The 20,466-nt window shown below is 37.5% G+C and overlaps 1 long non-coding RNA gene across 4 annotated transcripts; it reads left to right on the top strand.

Moving 5' to 3' along the window:
- Positions 1-15,711: 15,711 nt before the first annotated feature.
- On the top strand, positions 15,712-19,339 carry LOC113701229 (uncharacterized). Of its 4 annotated transcripts, XR_011816141.1 has the most exons (4): positions 15,712-16,010; positions 16,114-16,162; positions 17,642-18,693; positions 19,050-19,339. It is a non-coding gene; the product is annotated as an uncharacterized lncRNA (long non-coding RNA). The 4 variants fall into 4 exon arrangements; XR_003450868.2 differs by having other exon boundaries at positions 17,642-19,339; XR_011816140.1 differs by having other exon boundaries at positions 18,597-19,339.
- Positions 19,340-20,466: the final 1,127 nt, after the last annotated feature.

Here is a 20,466-nt window from a genome sequence, read left to right on the forward strand (position 1 = left end):
GACCTAGTCCGTCGATGGGCTAGTAGACCCACCCGACGAGGTGGATCCAACCCCAGCCTCGGGTCCCGCACACGAGTCCTCGTCACTCACGCCCTCGACCATGTCCACGCAGAGGTTCAGGATCGATGCGGCTCGAACCTTAACCTTTCGAGCTCGCTTAGTCTCACGCTCACGAACTTCCCTAAGTTGAGTGCAGAGGCCATCAACCCTATCCTCTACCTCAAGCACGTCATACTCCAACCCCTTAATGCGCTCAGCCTGTTTCTCATTGGCCGCCCTAAGCTGGTTCAACTCGGCCTCAACCCTAGCCTTATCTTCGGCCAACTCCTTACGCTCCTCGGCCACTGCCAACACCAGAGAATTAGGGTAAGCGTACTTGTGTCGACACTCGCAACGTCGGAGGCGGTTAGCCGGGCTCCAACGCACAACGGCCCCTCTGGGTCGGATCTGGTACGGAATCACCGGAAGCACCCCACGGGGTAGCTCTCCAGTAGGGGGACTACTAGCCTCACCATGACCGTCCATTCTACACCAAAAGAAGAAATAAGTATAATAATCTTAAAGGACGTAATCAAAATAATCCTCAAATCAAGCATTTCTAATACACCCAGGCCAATTCAAACCTAGGCTCTGATACCACCTGTGACAGCCCCACCTTCCCTTAAGGCGAACCAAAGGGGTTAGCGGACTGCCTGCCCAGCTCTCGCCAGGACAACGGTTCAGTTTAGAGCGATCTAATACGTTCCGGAACATACAAACACGCGTAAACAAGTCAAAATGTCAAGATAAAAAAAAATGAAACCGGAGTCGGTCATGAATAGTAACCGACACGTCAAAACCCAACCAAACATCAAGCAAATATTTACATGTTGAAATTAAGCATATACAATCCCAAGTGGCATACAAAAGTTATTCAAAAGTGGATACATGTACAGTTTGCCAAATCAAAAGAGAAACGGACCCAAAAGTACATTTAGGGTTTCAATCAAGGAGCTATACAAAAGATATGTCCATCTAGCTCAATTTGGCAACCAACTATCAAATCCAGTCCAATAGTATTTATTTTCCTGTAAGGAAAACAAAAGGGAATAGAGTGAGCTTACGCCCAATGAGATAATACCACTCAAGCAACCAAGTTCATATAAGCATCAAGCTTTTCATTCCAATACATCAAAAGTAAGCAAAGGCACACATCAATAGTGGTGATAAAAGGATACGGGCGGCTCTCAAGAGCCCTTTTCCTCGTTTGCATTCTTGATCGGATCTCATTGACCCTCCGTCAATGTTTAAGAGTAACCAACCGTAGGCTCCACTTTACTTCCATTCCTTCCACCCAACATACCCCTACCGGGCCCGAACTCCAAACAGTAGAAATTTGGTAATACTCGAGTATACCGGAATCAAGAGTCTCACTACTACAAGATTCCATATAACAGTCCCCATGGCTCGTCAATTTTCACGACCAAGCCCTCGCCGGCTCGATCAAATCGACTACCAATGGGGTTGAGCTCAGTCGTATCAGTAATGGTCGTTGGATACTCGTCCAAGCGACACCAAATTCATGAACCAATTCAGTATTTCATGTATCATTCAATCATTGCAGTAAAACAGTAGACAGTCATATGATATACCAAATGGGTGAGGGCGATCAAATACACCCTCACTTAATTAAGTTCAACGAAGCAAATAAGCCTTCAAGGCATCAAGTTCACATATACCAAAACCACATTATAAACAACAAGTGAGTGGTACACTCACCAATCAAGCAAATGATATTTCATGCACTTCCGCCTAAGAGCGTCTTGCACTACCGTCACGGCCTAGAACATTCAAATAAGCATAATAAGGCTCAATTACAAGTCATAACCAATGCCAAATACCACCAAAATAAGGTTCCACTAGAATGTATAAGCACTAGAGTAAACCAGGAAAATCCAGAAATGGCATTAAGTTCTAACCCAAAAAAAATAGTTTTTGACATCCGTTTACGGTTTTGGCACCATTGGCACTACGATTATCGGATGGAGGTGAAAGATACACCGTTTCGAAGCTTAGAGATAGGGCTACAATGTTGAAGAAGGCTACTCTGCCCAGTTTCGAGTGTAACTAGGTAAAAAATGCAAGATACTAAACCAGAACCGCAAAAACAGGTTCACAAACCACATTCTGGTTCAAACATCATAAGTCAGGCTACATAAGTCCAAATGAAGTGATTCCAAAGCCATCCGAAAGCTAAGATACAAGGATACAATTTATCAGAAGGCACCAACAACCAAATCAGAAGCATTCCCAACCAAATTACCCAATTACAGACGCAATTATCAAATTCGGGTAGAACCAGGGCAGCAGGGGTATTTCAGTCATTTCTCAAGCTACGTTACTCCGATTGACCTGAAATTTTGCAGCCATCTCTAAAATATTATTCCCTAAAACTTTCATGTTTTAACCTAAGGCCGATTCGGCCTCTAACTATGAGCTACAGTGCCGGGCAAAATGTAAGAACATGAAACCCTAACTTTCCAAATTTCTTCCAAAACAGAAATTTCCTGCAATTAACCACTTTTTCCACCTTCTAGCTGCCTTAAATATCATTTCCAATCATCATACATGACCCCATAATAATAATCATATGAAAACAGAAAAATCACCAATAATTATAAAACTTCACCAATTCAACCAAAATCAAGATATAATCCATAAAATTACATCTTAAACTACCACAAATCATGAATGAAACATCATTAGATGGAGGAGAGGGGTCCTTCACTACTCACCTTAGTAATACAAGAGAGAGAGCAACTAATCACCTTAGCCTTCCAAACAACTCCACTAAACACCTCACAATCACTAAATGAAGGGGTTTTATGGAACAAATGCAAGATCAAATGGTTGTTTTGTTGAATTTGAGCAAGATAGAAGCAAATATTTGAAGAGCTTTTCCCTTTCTTTTTGCTTGAGGTGGCCGGCCAAGAAGAGGAAGAAAAATGGTGAATTTTTGGTAATTTTTTGATTTATTTGGTCAAATGGTAAAAGGTGAATAGTGGTCATCAAGTACAACCAATCTCTAAGTGACACTTGTCATTTTATTAAATGCATAGCTATCACTTTGTTTCCTCTCACACCAATCCAAATAGCAACCTCTAATTATCTCTTAGCACCCGATAATTTAAACCCAGTGTCCCAAACTTAACCTAATTGACCGAATTTTTCCGAACTTTTCGCCTTAGTGGGTACCACGTCCGGTATACGCTCTTAATTTCTTAAAAACTAACCAATACTAGAAAACTCACCTAAAAACTATATTTACTCATAAAAATTATCTAGAAACTTTTTGAATAAAGAAAATGCAGAAAACATGCCATTAAATATAATAAAACCTTGAAAAGGGAAAAATTACGGGTTCTCACAAGAAACTTTCCAGCAAAGCATCCCTAAGTTCTCATTTTAATCTCCAATTCCTTCACTTAATTCAGAATATAGCACATTAAACAACATATAAACATCTAGCAAGGTATATAACATGGCTCCTAGCAAGGATTTCATCAGCAAGTCAAGATGAAAGTTGAAAATTCCAGCTTTCCTACAATCAGATCAATGTGGAAAATTTTCAGCAAAATCAAAGAACATAGAACTATTATTTCAACCATAGAAACCTACCAGATTCTATGCAAATAGTTGTCATGATATAAAACATGAAATCTTAGCAAAAATTCACTCAAAATTCAAGGTAAAAGCTGAAAATTTCAGTTCTACTCCAATCAGCCCACATGCATTAACCTCAACAGAATTTCCAGCAAAGCTTTTTCGCAAATCAAGTCTTATTCCTAATGAATTTAAACAAAATACTACATGCATGTCATAGAAAGAGAGATGGGAGATACATAAGTTACATTTAGACAAATTCCATCAAGATTTCTTGGAGGAAAGAACCAAACTTGCAGCTTCACTCCATCGGTTTCACAAAAATTATTTCAGCTTTGTTTCTTCTAGTTTTCTTACATTTAAGCCAACAACTTGCTACTAAAATCAAAGCAAAATGTTAAATATCATATTAAACAAGAAATATAACATATATATATTAGGAATTCCTAGCGGAAACTCCTCAAAATTTCAAAATAAGAGGCTGCAAAATGAGCTCATGTCACCCTCAGTCAAATCTATAAATTTTTTAGCAATAAAATCAACTTCTAATGAGGTTTCTTTCCCACAAAATTTCCATTTTCTTGGCTAGAAACTAACATGCATCAATCATCTTGGTGTGTTTGAGAAAATGGAAGATTTGGCTAACAAGTTTACCTCTTGTCTTGCAAGAATAAAGAGTGGAAAACTTTGGTCTCTCTCACCCGTTACCTTTAACTCAACTAGTTGAAGTGGTGACTTGTTTCTTGCTGGAGTTCCACCGTTGAAGAAGGATGAAAGCTTCAAAATTTCTCTTGGTCTCTCAACTCCCTCTCTCTCAATTTTAGAAATGTTCAAGATAAGAATGAAACTAAAATTGGTGTTTGGGAGGTTTTGTCTTGACATAACTTGCATGGCCCTTTTTTTTTTTTGACAAGTGTAAGAAGCAACGACCAGTGTGAAGTCTCATGCATGCAAGAAGGAATTATTATACTATGACCTTGTATTTTCATACTTTGATACCATTACCCACTAGTTTCTTGTTTCACTTAGTGTTAATTTCCATGAATGTGAATCATGCATGAATTTAAAATATTCTTATACACTTAAGTATAACGCAATCAATTAAACACTCCAATTAATCAATGATAAAGCAAAGTAACACATGCAAACTTTCTAGTAAAAGTGCATGCAAATAAGTATAAATTTTCGAGCTCTCACATAATAAGTATATATAAAACCTGTCAAAAACACAGTCGTGGGAAAAATATATAGTAAGGAGAAACAAATATACAATCATTGCAATTCCACAACAACAAGCTGCAATAAGAATCTAATGGTCTCAAAGACTGGAGTAGTACACTGAAGCAGAATCAACGTCCATTAGTAAATGGAAAATAGTAACAAAGCACATACAAACATTAAATCCAGATTAGACAATTCACGAGATAGACGGCAAACAGCTAGAACACAAAGCTCACATCAGCAATAGCATAAAAGATGGCATGCAATAGGAATCTGGCGAAAAAGAATAATCAAGTAAAGAAGAAGAAAGCAGGAACAAAGAGAGCAGAGTGTAATATTCTTTTAAGAAACATATTATATATGTAATATGTGGCACATCAATATAAATAATAATTGTCTATATATAATAGGTGGCATATGTAATATAAATAATAGTCTAAAGCAGCATGGTATTAAATAATAACAATAATCTGAACCATCGAATGGAAGTCCAAAATCAGCTGGACAATTACATTGAAACTAAACCACAATGGTACTAAATAATAATAATAATAATAATGCAAAGCACAATAGTATTAAATTCCTTCTCTAAAAAGAGCATGCAAAGATATTAAGACACTGTAAATACTGTTGAGGAAACCACCAATCTTGTATATAGACAAACATGTATACAGACAGAGATGTTTAATCGTTAAAATCCAAATTAAACTATGACGTCTCAAATGTAAAGGCAAGAAGACTGAGGGCCAAACTAAGCAAAAAAAGCAGAAGGTGAAAGTCGCAAATTGATGTGGGGGCACACAAGCCCAAAGAATCAATGGCCCAAAAAAAGCTGATGAAGTACAAGAAGACAGCAGCAGCCCAAGTAGTAAAAATAGGAATCAACGTAAAATAATGAGAAAGGGCAAAATATGTGTAAACACAACGATTAAACCAATAGAAAATGATAAAATTGGAAACGGAACCAAAATTGAGTGTAGCCAACAAATATCAAAGACAGATGACCCCACAATGAGGCCCATGCTAGCTAAATAGTCAAAGGAGGACAAAATACGCATGAAAATTACACGGAAACCACCGGAGATCGGTACTACCAATTTTTTTTTTTTTTTTTTTTTTTTTTGTCATCACTGGGGTATCCGGGCCTACACCCGACTAGTCCCACAGCGCCCCAGCAGATCGGTACTACCAATCCTTTCGCACTTTATGTACTTAGAGACTACATGGAGGTAGCTTTTACTTCATTTCTTGACAGATTGTTAGGATAGTTCCAATTTGCTACCCTTTACCTTGCTAATAGTTCCCACTAAAAGAAAAGAAGGGCTAATTACGTCTAACTCCCTTGAGCTTTGACCAAATTTCTAAATCTATCCTGTGTTTTGTTCAGATTATAGTCAAACATCTTGAATTGCAAAGCATTTATCAATTGACCCCCTTATGTCAATTGCCTTAAGATAATGCTTGCATGAGTAAAATATATGTCTAAAAGCCCTAAAATACCCTTTTGTAAATTGAGTTGATTACATTTACTCCCTTGAGGTTTGTCCAAATTATACTTACCTCTCTTGAGGTTTGTCCAAATTACTCTAATGTTTTAAATAGCCAAACTTTTATTAAGTGACCATTTTTCACTAGTCAATTGCATTGACAGTGACAAAAATTTTGACAAAAATCTAAAAATTCTCGTTAATTACTAGGTTTTTAAACCATTCTTTTTGTCTTCCTATAGGTGAAAATTAACGTAACCAAAATTCTAGTAATATGGAATTCAAAAAAATTGTGTTTTGATCATTGGTATAGTTTCTTTAGCATCCACTATCACATTCTTTTATATTAAAATCCCTATTTCATGTAGATGTGCAAATAATCAAACTCTATTTTTGAAAAAGACAATAAACTATAAATTTGAATCCACCTTTAAACATTAAATTTTAAGGTTTTGGCAAATATAAAATATATACAAGTTATAAGTAAAAGTCCAACAAAGACACTCTTTTTTTATTCAAAAGAAAAGAACAAGTACAACTGATTTAGTGAGTACAAACCATGACCCCTGCCACCTACGTAGCCACCAGCCTAAGTGTTGGGAATTCCCTAGCATCTAGAGCCAACAAAGACACTTACTTATCTAGAATTAAGGATATGGTTAATATGATGTAACGAATTAAAAAACCATATGATGTAGCTAAATTTTATTATATCACACAAAATACATATTTCAAACAAAGAAAAGTTTTTGTCTAAGAAAAGTGAGTTGGAAGTTAACAGTGGCTGAAATAAGCCATAGGCAAAAATTTTCTCAATTTGTTAATTTTCATTTCTTAATAGTTAATAATTTATTTTTTTAATTCAAATTTTATTTTTTCTTTGATCATATTAAGGGATTTTCTTATAAATAGTTGGCCATTCAAAGATTAAAAAATTTTGGTCAAATTATAAGGCTCTTTTTTGTAATTTGAGCAAACCTCATGTGCAGTAAATTTAAATTTTGCAAAGGAGATTTGTGTCATTTCTCTATTTCTGTTAGTCAAGTTTGGATGTCGTCATTCATAAGGGAATAATGGTAATTTGGTCAAATTGGAACATTATTTCGTAATTTAATGAAATCGCAAAGTCCATTTGGTAATTTGGTCAAACATCATAAGTAGCCCAAAATTGAAAGAAAGGAAAAAAAATGATTGTGATCTCTACTTTTAATGATTTCAAGAAGGGAAAATGACCATTTTCGTCCCTAAACTTTTTTTTCCCATCGATTTAGTCCCTAACTTTTATTTTTGGCCAATTTAATACATGAACTTAATTTTCGGGTCCAATTAAGGCCTTCTACGGCGGCGCCACCACTTAAAAGTAATTTAGCTCCTAATTTAACATTAAACAACGGCATTTGGGGAACTTTGAATTATCTCCTCTCTATTATCAACCTCTGCCACCAACCACCCACCTCCTCCTTCGTGGAACAGTTCTTTTCTCAGCTAATCCTCGCTGCCCAAGGGCGGCCTTCCTCGCTGCCTAATCCTCACTGCTCAAAAACTGCACCAGACACGCCAGCAAGTTGCTCAGCATCATCCCAGTAGGAGCCCCACCGGACTCGATCACGGATCCCATGAACCCCAGAACGGCTGCCTTGGCCCTAAACCCCTCGCGCTTGACCAACTTCTCCAGCCTGACCAGGAGCTTCCTCAAGAGCCTGACTTTAATACTCCCATGTGACTTTCTGGCGAACCAAATGGAGCCTTAATGATCTCTAACGTCTTGCTTCTTCTTGACGTGACTGACCATTGTACTTCTTCTTCATCTGCTTCTAAGGCAACAAGAGGGCTGTGACGATTTAACTTGTAGAGCAAATGGGTCAGTGTGTTTGAGGCAAGTCTGACCCATATCTTGGCTAGGCAACCCGGATGCAAATGTGAGGAGGAGGGGGAGAGGGAGAGGAGGGGTTTGAGAGGATCCATCCCTCTTTCTGGGGTTGGGTCCTCTGTCTGTTTAAACTTTCAATGTTTTCCTCACATCATGTTGCAACCGGTGTTGCAGCCATGGCAGCATCACTTTCCCTTTCTCTGACCTAATTTTGACATATCTGAGCCTTAAAACTTCAAAAGTGTCTGGCACTAGCTTAGGAATTTTGGCTCGGCATTTTGGGAACTTCTTGTTGTCTTGAATATAGTAACACACACAATTAGTTACCTTGAACAATGGTTAGCGTTCATTACTGGGGCAACAAAAAGGGGAAACTGCGTGCGTTTGTTACTTAATTTGGGATTTTGGCAAAAGACAGGATTACCATAAGAGTAGTAGGTTTTGTTGGAGGGTCTGATAGACAAGCGCAAAAGGAGCTGGATGGATGGGTTTTAGCTGAGCTAGGCATAGGTTACCCGGACGCTATGCTGGAAGAAGAGCAGGAGTGGGAAATGCCCAATTATTGATCAGAGGGATTTAAATAATAATGGTAGTGTAGTCTCTACAGATTCAACAAGAGGTTGTTCATCTTCTACAGATTCAACAAGAGGGCTTTTCAAAAGCTTCTACAGATTCAAAAGTTGTTCATCTTCTTCATCTGCTTCTAAGGCAACAAGAGGGCTTTGATTACAATTTATACCTGAAGTTCCCAAAATGCCCTTGTTTAATGTTAAATTAGGAGCTAAATTACTTTCAGGTGGTGGCGCCGCCGTAGAAAGGCATTAAATTGGACCCGAAAATTAAGTTCATGTATTAAATTGGCCAAAAATAAAAGTTAGGGACTAAATCAACGGGAAAAAAAGTTTAGGGACGAAAATGGCCATTTTCCCTTTCAAGAAATTAATTTGGCAAAATATAGGTACAAACTTTTTAGAGATAGAATTATTTATCCATCTTTGGTTAAACACCTTGCACTCATCATAATTTCAAAAGCTTTATATGTTTTATGCCAATTTCCATTAATTCTAGGTTACTAGGGCACCTTTTCATAATGGAGCCAAATTTTTTGCTTAAAATGGGCGAACAATATAGAAGGTAGAGATGCAAAACAATGAAGCAAAGAAAGTACACAATGGTTATGACAAGCCTAAATATAAAACATTTGAAATCAAACTTTGTACCATTCAATTTTTTATTTTACCAATGTGAGCATTATGCGATGGAAAATGCTATTCTGTTATCAGTCACTATGCAAAAATTTATGAGTTTTTTCACTTTTTCAAAACACAATTATTTTAGAGTTCAAAGAAATTAGGCTTGATTGATACTAAATTGAGATAATACAAAAAAAACATCATATATCCCATATTGTGTCCAAGCTAGCTTTAAGAAGAATACTCAATGGTTAACAATAATTGTTTGAATAAAGAATAACTAAAGATTGAAAATTTAATAGAGGAATTTCTATAGAAAAATAGTAAGAATAATACTTGCATTCAAGTTTGTGGAATTGGAGTTTGGAGATTAATAGTTAAAAACAAGATGTTCTGACTTTTCATATTTGTCACAATGAAGTTTTGCCAGTTGTATTTGTTACACTAACTTAGAATGGTATCTTGAGAATGTCATAGTAAGTTGCGTTTGTTGGGTTTGTTTGGGTAGGAGTTTATTTGGATGATTTATTTGAGATAATTACTGCAGTACTTTTTATGATGTGATGTATGTGCGATAAAAAGGTGAGTGAAATTTGTAAAACAAATAATTTTATCTCAAATCATCTCAATCCAAACAATTTCAAATAACATTTTGAAATTTTATGTTGATTGTATTTTCCTTATATATTTTACTTCTATTCTAATTGACGTTTAGTTAGGAGACTAGAGGTTGGTATTTTAATTTATCTAGAAGATTAAAGGTTGTTGTGCCATATGAAAATCATATAGAGAAAAGGGTGTAAAAGAGTGTTGTTAATTAAATTTGGTGGAGAAGGGCAAAATAGGATTTTCAATTTTTTTGGGGGTAGCGGGCCTTATCGATTCCATCATTCCATTTTGTAATGATCCCACATCAGCTAGAGAGGAAGTCCTAGACTGCTTTAATAACCTGTCATGGTATCCCCCACCTGACCGAGGCCTTTTGGAGAGGTACGGGGCTTCATGACCTGCAGGCTTGGGCTCCTCATCTGTTGTGGTTTCACCCACCTCCAGGAACAAAACCCATAGTCCAATGGAGTGGTTAACTGTAGGATAATATTGGTCAGAGGTGTTAGAGTTATTGTAATGATCCCACATCGGCTAGGGAGGAAGTCTTGGGCTGCTTTAATAACCTGTCGTGGTGTCCCCCACCTGACCGAGACCTTTTGGAGGGGTGTGGGGCTTCATGACCTACGGCCTTGGGCTCCTCATTTGTTGTTGTTTTACCCAACTCCAGGAACAAAACCCACGGCCCAATGGGGGGTTAACTGCAGGACAATAATGGTCAGAGATGTTAGAGTATTGTAATGATCTCACATCGGTTAGGGAGAAAGTTTTGGACTGCTTTAATAACCTATTGTGGTGTCCCCCACCTAATCGAGACCTTTTGAAGGGGTGCGGGGTTTCATGACCTGTGGGCTTGGGCTCCTCATCTCTTGTGGTTTCACCCACATCCAGGAACAAAACCCACAACCCAATGGGGCGGTTAACTGTGGGACAATATTAGTCAGAGGTGTTAGAATTGGTATCAGAGCCGACTCCCGACCCCGGTGTGCCAGCGAGGACGTTGGGTTCCCTAAGGGGAGTGAATTGTAATGATCCCACATCGACTAGGGAGGAAGTCTTGGGCTGCTTTAATAACCTGTCGTGGTGTCCCCCAATTGACCTAGGCCTTTTGGAGGGATGCAAAGCTTCATGACCTGCGAGTTTGGGCTCCTCATCTATTGTGGTTTCACCCAACTCCAGGAACAAAACCCACGGCCCAATGGAGCGGTTAACTGTGGGACAATATTAGTCAGAGGTGTTAGAGTTATTGTAATGATCCCACATCGGCTAGGGAGGAAGTCCTGGGCTGCTTTAATAACCTGTCGTGGTGTCCTCCACCTGACCGAGACCTTTTGGAGGGGTGCGGGGCTTCATGACATGCGGGTTTGGGCTCCTTATCTTTTGTGGTTTCACCCACCTCTAGGAACAAAACCCACGGCCCAATGGGGCGGTTAACTGTGGGGCAATGTTGGTCAGAGGTGTTAGAGTTGGTATCAGAGCCGACTCCCGACCCCGGTGTGCCAGCGAGGACGCTGGGTTCCCTGAGAGGGGTGGATTGTAATGATCCCACATTGGCTAGGGAGGAAGTCCTAGGCTACTTTAATAACCTGTCGTGGTGTCCCCCACCTGATCGAGGCCTTTTGGAGGGATGCGAGGCTTCATGACCTGCGGGTTTGGGCTCCTCATCTGTTGTGGTTTCACCCACCTCCGGGAACAAAACTCACGGCCCAATGGGACGGCTAACTGTGGGACAATATTGGTTAGAGGTGTAAAAGTTATTGTAATGATCCCACATCGGCTAAGGAGGAAGTCTTGGGCTGCTTTAATAACCTGCCGTGGTATCCCCCACCTGACCGAGGCCTTTTGGAGGGGTGCGGGGCTTCATGACCTGCGGGCTTGAGCTTCTCATCTATTGTGGTTTCACCCACCTCCAGGAACAAAATCTACGGCCGAATGGGGCGGTTAACTGTGGGGCAATATTGGTCAGTGGTGTTAGAGTTGGTATCAGAGTCAACTCCCGACCTCGGTGTGCCAGCGAGGACGCTGGGTTCCCTAAGAGGGGTGAATTGTAATGATCCCACATCGGTTAGGAAGGAAGTCCTGGGCTGCTTTAATAACCTGTTGTGATGTCCCCCACTTGACTGAGACCTTTTGAAGGGGTGCGGGGCTTCATGACCTGTGGGTTTGGGCTCCTCATCTGTTGTGGTTTCACCCACCTCCAGGAACAAAACCCACAGCCCAATGGGGCGGTTAACTGTGGGACAATATTGGTCAGAGGTTTTAGAGTGGGATTGTAATGATCCCACATCGGCTAGGGAGGAAGTCCTGTGCTGCTTTAATAACCTGTCGTGGTGTCCCCTACCTGATTGAGACCTTTTGGAGGGGTGCGGGGCTTCATGACCTGCGGGTTTGGGCTCTTCATCTGTTGTGGTTTCACCCACTTCCAGGAACAAAACTTATGGCCCAATGGGACGGTTAACTGTGGGACAATATTGGTCAAAGATGTTAGACATTTGCTTCGTATTTGAAAGAAGCAAATGTTTTACCCTTGAGAACTTCAGTTGCACGACTGACCCACAAAACAAAAGTTAAAGGAAAAAATAGATAAAGTATTTTGGTTAGTTGAGACATGAATTAGGTTGCTCTCATCTCTTTCGAGATTATGTCCGATGTCAAAGCTTGATGCCACGTTGCTTTTAAGATGCAACAACGTACTCTTCATTGTTGTTTTTGCTAAGTCTACGCGATCCAGAGAAGTTAAAACTTTATATAATACCTTGCTAATGCCTAATGAAATAATTTGAGGAAGAGAAGTTGACAATAGATAGAGATATACAAAGTATGAAAGACTAGATTTGCAGAACCGTATATTTATAATAGGAGTTCCAAATCCCAACATTAAGTAGAACAAATATCTTATTTTTTTTTCAGCTATAATTTGAAATAATCTAGATTCATTTTGTAACGGTAAAAATTATTATGTGAGTAAGTTATACTTGGAATGATTGTACTACAGCTGAAAATTATTAGATTACTTGTAACTTGTAGTGTTTGAATTCAACAAATAGACATCCGACATTATTTTTAGGGTTAATATCAGAAACCTCCCTTGAGGTTTCTTCTAATCACATCTAGCACCCCCCATGTTTTTGAAATCACACATAGCACCCTTGGAATGACAACTTTGGTATCTTGTCAGCCCCTCTATTTGAAAATGGTAGTAAAAAATGAATTGTAGGAGAGAGACTTTATTTTTGTTCCACTTTTACCCAAAATCCCAAAATGATTAGTAAATTTTAGAAGATAAAAATAGAAATAAATAGGCATATGATATTAATTTAGAAGCTGAGGGTGTAAAAGTGTAATAAAAAGAATGTTATAACTAATTATCAGAGATTTTGGCGATATAGAGATGCATAACTAATTATGGACCTGGGGCCGGAACGTTTGCACTCCGGAAGCTTGTGTGCATTTTGTACACGGTGTAACATCATTTGTACAAGTTGTAACACTAGAACAACAGCGAGTAATTATACTACCTTTAACATTAGTAACCGTCCCATACGGTGTAACATCATTTGTACACGTTGTAACACTAAAACAACGAGTAATTATACTACCTTTAACAGTAGTAACCGTCCCACACGGTGTAACATCATTTGTACACGTTGTAACACTAGAACAATAGCGAGTAATTATACTACCTTTAACGGCAGTAACCATCCCTGCCCCTCTCCACTAATTACATAGTCCATGATACTACATTGGATCAGTCTAGTAACATGATACGTAAGCCTTATATTGCAATTCAATTCTGAACAAAAACACCATCTACAACTAGTTGTTTAGATGGTGAGGATTGCAATGCACAAAACTATACACAAGTAGTTCTAAGATTAGTCAAACAGCACCATAAGTGGCAGGAAATATAAATCAGATGCACATTGCACCACTTATCAAAAAATTGTCCACAAAAGCTAACATTGCTTCAGTATTGCTGGGAGCTAAGAAGACTAGTACCTAAACTACTTCAGATACCAAAAGCAAGGATTGCGGGGAACCTTTAGCACTCTCAAAACATCATAGAGAAACTGCTGGTAATAGTGTTAGAGGCCACTATTGCAGCAGTATTAATGCTAACAGAAGTTTCGGCTTGAGATCCACCATTTAGAGTAGCTTGAGCATTTGGTACAAAGGGAATTATGCCTTGCTTGTTTACAGCAGCATTGGTTTTCATTGAAGGCCTTCCTCTCTGCATCAGAAAAGAACAAATTTAAACTTTTTTGCAGCAAAACTTTAAATTACTCCAGTAGTGCACTAGTTCTGAATTTTGCAGCAGCAATGTATGACATTATAATGCTTACCCTCTTAGTAGAAGTGCTTGTGCTAGCCTGCAAATTAACTTGCACATTGACAGCTGCATCTTGTTGGCGAAAACTTGGATTACTTGGATTAGTCAAAATCAACGAATATCACATGGTCACAACAAAAGCTGCTCTCTGTGATAAAAAAACAATCACTCATGGCTTCATTTTGACAAGATCAAAAACATCAAGAGTACTATTTTCAAATTTAATATGCAAGGACAGCCTGTGAAGCTTACCTGTTTTGTTGAATCCAAAATTGAAGGTTAAGCTGAAAATCCACGACTTCAAATGCACTCGAACTTTTCCTTCCACCCAAAAACGACGCTTTCAACTACATAGGTTCTATATTCCTTCATCACTGCACTAATTTGCAACTAATCATCAGCAATCTCTTCCTAATTCTACCAGCACATAAGCAATTTTGAGTTTAAAAAAAAAAAAGTACAACTTACCTTTCAAGTTGTCTTACTTGTGAAAGCTTTTATGGTTATCATGGTTATATATGCAGAAAATGGCGCTCAAATTGTGCGCCAAAACAATGGCATTTTTGTTATTTTTTGGTTTCCAATCATTTTTCTTTTTCATTATTTTTTTCCAGCATTTCCCCGCTTAAAAATTTGCCTGGTGTTGGTGGTTTTTGGGTAATTTCTCACCTTTTGATCAGGACAACCTGTCACATCCTACTGCCAGGGGTGCTAAGTGTGATTTCAAAAACATGAGGGGTACTAGATGTGATTAGAAGAAACCTCAAGGGAGGTTTCTGATATTAACCCTTATTTTTATTAAAATATATGACAAGCAGTCTTTTGTTTTGAAGAAGATAGTGATCTCTTCCGAATGCGTCTTATCCTCTCTTAAAATAATATGTAAATTCAAACTTTTTACGACATTGACGAGTGTATATGGTACAATGGAAGAGCTTAAAAGTGCGAATGTGGAGGCGAGTCAAAGTTGTTCATTTTTTTTCGGCAAACCCGTATGAGGAGAGGGATGCTAGTCCCAAATTTTATTTGTTCAGCCAGAAAACAAGTGTAGGAGGGAGCCTATACCTGCCCTCTTTTACAACCAAAGAAGGCAAGAAATAAGGAGTACTACTTCATTTAAAGAACGTATATAAGCTGGAAAGAGGATGCCAAAACATGGTTATCCTCGATGTGCATTGCACGTGATTTTGTGTGAGAATTTTTTTGTTTTGATTAATATTCTTTTGTGTGTCGGAATCCAAGAGAGATTAATAGAAAGGCTCTTCTTTTGTTGTCTTGGAAGTTGGAACGAAAAAGGTTTAGCATGTATGTATTCCGTATAAAAAGCATAAAAAAGCAAAGCATGCATCTGTTGGGACTCTCTGTCCAATGTGCCAAGTACCACTTCTCACATGTTTCACCGCCACCCTCTCAGAAACTTTCTCAAAGTCTCTCACTTCTCAAAATTTTTTCCCCTGCTCTTCGTTTGCCCCACCAGAACATATTAGAAAAAAGGCAGATGACTCCTTTGTCTCACTCATTCCTTCTCACTTCTTTGTTAATGGCCGATTCCTCTCAAGCTTTCTCTTCAAATAACAGTAAAGGGGAAACAAAGATGAAGGGGAAAGATGTTTGATTCATCTCAGTCATCTGAATCATTTTTTTCCCCAAATGTAATCATGGTAAACTTTCACCCCTTTTGCCTATGTTTAATGTCCTTGTTTTCTTTCTTTTTTTTCGGTAACATTTTCCTTCTTTGTTTTGATTCATTCTCTCCAAACGCAGGAGCAAGAACCATCGTCCCTCTACTAAGATGTGGAAAAATCTGATATAGGTACCCATCATATCTAGAATTTTTTACCTTCATAAACAATTTCGTTGACAAATTTCATTTTTTGTGGGTTTTATTGGAACTTTTTTTTCAGAAATATGTGTCCATTTATTGTTTATTTAAAGTTTGCCATTTAGGTTAGAGAATTTATTACAAGGTAAGGTTTGTCTGCCCTCATTTCTTATTTTATTGCATATATTTTATCTATTTTTTTTCTTTCTTCTACTTTCTCCTTAGCTTAGAGCATTTCAAACCATTAATGAAAAATTTTAGGAGGTCTAAAAGGAAAAAAGGGAAAAATTAGAAAGGTTCTTCTCACGTGAGTTTTTTACTATTTTTAATTTCCAATGGTAAAATTCAAGATGAACAAATAATTTTATTGTTTGACAAGTAAATAAGAAATGCAAAATTTTTTCTTTCCATTATGCCCTAATTACTTACTCTCTTGCAATATGTTTTATATGTCCTTTCTTCCTAATATTTCTTTGGCACATAGCATCTCAGACCATTATTGACAAATTTTAGATAATTTCTTCTCACGTGAATTTCTACCCTATTCTTATATACAATGGTGGAATTCAAGTTTAAAACGTAATACCTTTACCTTTCAACCAATATTTTTTCTTCAGCAAGAATAACATGCAAATGTCTCGCTGTTGGAGCTCCTGTTTTCTTGGCACCTTTTTTTTCCTTTTAGATTTGTTATTAGTTTTTTTTTCCAGTGTTGTAGTTGCATGTTTGAAGATTTTGTCATGGATTACTAACATTCCTCAGTGGGTGAATGGTAAGTTTTATGGAACTGAAAAGTACTTGTTATATATTTTCGTTTGATTGATAAAGAAAATAGTTAGCCATCTTTCTTTAAATTTGAGGGATTTCTCAATTTTATGTGGTGCTTTAAGGCTGTAAATTTTGGCTCTTGTGCAATATAGCAGAAAGTTACTCTATTCCCTGAGTTTGTTCTTGAGCATGGTAAATATTCAATGCATTTTAGTTGGCTTTACTTTAGGTGGTTTTACTCCCTAGCTCTTTCGAATGGATCAAGAACAAATGGTCACTTGCGAAAAGATTATCTAGAAATTTTGGAAGTGGGAAATGTCATTTGATTTTAAGTTTCTTTTTTTGCTATTTTTTTCTCTGGATTTTCGGCTTATTTGATTTTGTATTTTTTTTTTCTTTTTCGTGGTTATCTACTATGTAGTTTTGTATACAACTCTTGGCTCACAAAAGGCAATCTGTGAGATGTCTCAAACAATGAGTTGAAGTAGTAATAACATTATTATTTTTTTACAGACTATAGATTATGTATCATTAACTGGAAATGGATCATATTGCTACATCATTATTATATTTCTCTTTTACTTTGTAGTCACTATCTAAAAATTTTCATACTTCATTGCATCCATCCAAAAAATTGCTCTTCTTTTGTTTTCGAAACTTATTTTTACTCATCTTACCTATCTTTGTTTGATTCCTTTTTAGGTGAAAATTTGAGCCAGAGGTGATGGTAATTTTACTAGAAGCTTTAAGATTTTAAATGATTAACTCGTAAATGCTTCAAATTGAATAGCAAGAGGTATATCTACACTTCCTTCAGGGTTTGCCTCAATGTACTTGATTATACAGATATACTATGGGAAATTCTATGTAAAAAACTCCACAATTAAATAAAATTTTTCTTAACTTTCACCCTTTTGTTTGCCTAGACAAAACATGAAGGAACTTCATTATGCAGTTTATTTTTGATATTTTCTTAACTTCAACAGGCTGATATTTTTTCCTGCCTGTAAGCTGACATGTAATTGATCTTTTGGAGGTGATGATCTGATGAAAATAGAGGGATATTTGCTTGTGAATTAGCAATCAATAGCTGCTTCGAGTTCGTCTGTTTCTGAAACCAATCATAACTACTTGTCCATCTCCTTGGTATTTATGCTATCGGAATTTTTTATCTTTCAGGATTTTGATTGCGTGTATCGTATTAAAAATGTGGAGTTTCATTCTAATCACCACATTGAAATATGTAACCTACTTCAGGATACATGTCATTTGGGTCGATTTAGGTAGTGATGAACTACCATATATTGGTTTTGATGTCGTTTGGGTAGATTTTGCTACGTCACTTCCCCTGCTGTCCTGGGATTTGAATTTGTTGCCTCCACTGGAGCATTATGGCTTTCAACCTACTTTTACAGCAAAAAGGAAATTGTGTATTCAAAAATAGAATTGACTTTATTCAACCTACCTTTTTGAATTGTGTATTCAAAAATAGAAAGAAGGGGCAAAGTTTGAGAAATTGACTAGGAATTGACTTTATTAGTGAAAAAAATTTGAGTTTCAGTTAAGGTGATTCTTAGTATGTTCTTCCCAGCAACTGCAAAACTTTTTCTGCCAGCAATGTGCTAACCCAGTGGTCCACCTTTTGGTTTTTTGCAAGGGGGCAAGGACGTTTTTGCTTGCATGATGCTAGATAATAATCCCATTTACCAAGCTTTTATTGTCTCCAAACGAGGCTAGAATCATTGGAGTTCATAGTAAGCTTTCCTAATACAACCTGAGAACCTAAATTGTATCCTACCCTGTTTCTTTAGCAAATGCTCTCTCTACCTCTCTCTACATCAGAGACACACACTACACCCTGTTTTTTTTATTTCCTTCTATAGTTTCCTTTTTTCTGTTTTTAAATAGACTAATAGGTCATCTACATGTTTTTTGAACACCATCAAATGTTCAAACATGTTAGAGATGCTACCTCGATTTTGTTGACTTGATATATGATGAATCAAGAAGCCAATTATATTTTAAGAGATGCCATACACCTACTTAGATCAGAAGTTGTAGTGGTTTGACTGAAAAATGTTGTTCACATTTTGGTTGTTGATTATTATAGAAATTGGCTACTGTCACGTTGGCTAAGGTCCTAAGGATAACTTGAGACGCGGTGAAGAGGAGGATGATGATGATGTTGCTATTCAAGAAAAGGCAAGGCAGCCAGATAATTGGAAAAATAAAAAATGATAACCTACATCGTGTTGGCAGTCAGAAGCTCAATTGTTATAGAGATTATTTTCATGTGGATAGTAATTCTTGTAATGTTAGTCTTGTATTTTAAAGATAAATAGATAAGTTTTAACTTCAGTAGCAGTGAAAGTCTAATTATCCATTTCTTAGCTTTTATCATACATTTGTTTTACTAAATAATAATTCAAATACAACAAATTAATTTCTTTTCTGTGAATATCAAAATTGACCGATGTCCAGCTATTATTCAATTGTGGATTAACCCTACTAAATATCCTATAACAAAAAATATTATTCTTATTTATGACTTAGTTTTTGTTAAAAGATTAACACATTAACATACTTAAAACAATATTATGCAATTTTTTTCATATATAATATTCATAACTATTAGCCAAAACTGGGTTGGGCATACTTATGATTTTCCACCATGCGCAAGCATGGTGAACATCTGCTAGTTACATTTTGTAAGCGAGTGAGCTTAGCTTAGGCCTTTCCCAACTGAGAACATAACTCATGTTGAACATAACTCGATTGAGCTTTGCTCTAGCCCTCTATGTTGATCATATTGATTCTGCACCCTAAGCATTTCTTGTTCAGCTATCTAGATTTGACGCCCAATGTGACCAAAAGTATGATGGTTCCATGCCTTTAACGCTTTGCGCAACCTCATCAATTTAGCAAAAAAGCAACCTTACCATAAGCCTGCACTAGCTGAGACGGACAAGGGGCACAAACGGTTGCAGGTGCAACCGTTTGTACCAATTGTGTGCATTTTGCACTGCGCGTAACATCGGTAGCACACGGTGTAACTTTCTTCACGGTGTAACTTTCTTTATACATAACGTAATTTTAGAACACTTTTTTGTGGGACCCACACATGGTGTGAAAATCGAATTACCACATGTGATCTGAGCCGCACAAATTTTTGGGCCAAAATCACAGCCGTGAACTCGCAGGAACGGTTGTCAGAGACAACCGTTCCTGCCCCATTTCCAGCTGAGACCAATGCTGACGCACGACATTTAAGAAATCTTGGTGCTTCAGCCACCCATTAAGAAATTTGAAAGACCCTTTACCCCGCGAGCCATTAGAAGATTTGACCAATAAAGAGGAATGATCAGATCTTCCTCTACCTAAATGTGTTCCATGCACAAAACTAAAATCCATATTCCAATCAGCATTCATTGCCACTCTGTCAAGTCGCTGCCATACACACTTATTTGTCCAAATAAATTCTAACCAATCAAACAGCACCTCCGAAAGTCCCGCATTTGTCAGAGCCA

The sequence above is a fragment of the Coffea arabica genome, chromosome 1e (assembly GCF_036785885.1).
Source record: "Coffea arabica cultivar ET-39 chromosome 1e, Coffea Arabica ET-39 HiFi, whole genome shotgun sequence".
NCBI classification, from domain to species: domain Eukaryota; kingdom Viridiplantae; phylum Streptophyta; class Magnoliopsida; order Gentianales; family Rubiaceae; genus Coffea; species Coffea arabica.